The sequence below is a fragment of the Cephus cinctus genome, unplaced genomic scaffold (assembly GCF_000341935.2).
Source record: "Cephus cinctus unplaced genomic scaffold, Ccin1 Ccin1_scaffold2495, whole genome shotgun sequence".
Lineage (NCBI taxonomy): Eukaryota > Metazoa > Arthropoda > Insecta > Hymenoptera > Cephidae > Cephus > Cephus cinctus.
In genome coordinates, this window is record NW_014334278.1 from 50,753 (window position 1) to 52,334 (window position 1,582).

The following is a 1,582-nucleotide window of genomic DNA, read 5'->3' on the forward strand; positions in this document are numbered from 1 at the left end:
TAGCGCCTGTACGTGAAAGTATCGACCACCCCCCCCCTCCCACCCACTCCCCATTTCACCATTCGAAATACCATCCCATTCGCGCAATAACTATACGGCACGGTTTCCACCCCTTGAACTTCATACAGCATCTCTGGACCACATCTTCTTGGTGCTCATACCCTTTCTTATTTTTCTTTCTCTGCGCTCCTTCCAGCTGCTATCTCTTTTCACGCGAGAACAGAAAGAATGGCGGTGGTGATGTATAAGCACGGGCGACTCTTCTGGGCACTGCGAATTCTCACCCTGAAATAATAAGGGTAGGCGAAATAAAGAGGATCCGACTACGTACCACCGTGCGGTACTGCATATTAATAATGCAGTACCGTTCTGGCGGCAGATAGCAGAATTTATTTATGCGTATTCGCATAGAGTATATAAAGGTGTCCCCACAACTGTTGGCTGACGGTGGATGTGTATTTTTAACGAAAATCTTAAAAAATTTTTTCGTTGAATTTTTTTTTTTTTTTTTTTTACATCCTACTGGGTCCTCGGTCACCTTTTCTCTTGGTACGCTGGACCAGAGTCTTATTACAGCCTATGGGATATATTATGGGGATTGATCTTGTATGCTAATTTTTTTTTTAATTTTACATATAAAGGTTGTATGATTTAACAGGAGCTAACCTGTGATTTGTCTTTTCTTCCCATATAAGAAAGGTCACGTGGTCGCGTGGCCATGAACGATGAATTGAAAAAAAGAACGAAGACCAACTACTCGTATATCTAAATCAGACGGTGGATCGTATTAGATATTTTATTCATCGGCACTTCCTACCGGAACTGTACGTGTCGACTGTCGCATTTCCATGGGCGACTAATGTAATTTAAAAATGCAACGAACGCATTTCGATTCATCCTTGGCCGAGACCCATGTGAATTTTACTATTAATATTAATGGCCGAGAAAAAAATATATACATTTTTACGTATAGCAATGTATATTGTAATACGGGACTGTGTACTTTAATATGCCTTTTTTTATAATATAGTGAAGCTCCCTGCTCTTAATCTCAGTATCTTCTCTTATTAACGCCCAAGGACAGGATCCCGGCAATTTTAATATTCTCAAATACAGACATAGGGAAAAATGTCCGTTTGAGTCTGGAGTCGCCGAAAAAATTTGTTTGCTGCGATTCTTTCTATGTATACCGTATTTTTTTTTTATATACATATATTAATACTATACACTTTCTAAAATCATTTTTTTTTACTATACCATCTTATATATTCGTATCGACGGTGGTATATTGGAATCATTGCGTATATAAATCCTATACAATTTTTTCAAGTCACTTCTTCTTTTTTTAACTGTACTATTTTCACCCTGTACCAACGCTACGAGTTCGTAAAGTTGGCAGACATAGTGAAAACTTTAAAGGGCGCCATATTAACCTTCGATAAATAGCTGATATGTCTGTACAGTGCATTTCCTTTTGGTACTTATATTTTTTCTTTTTCAAACCCTCTCAAGCCCTTATCTATATGAAAATGTCAAGAATTTTCCAATCGGCTTTCCTGCATCGTATCTTGCACCAAGTATC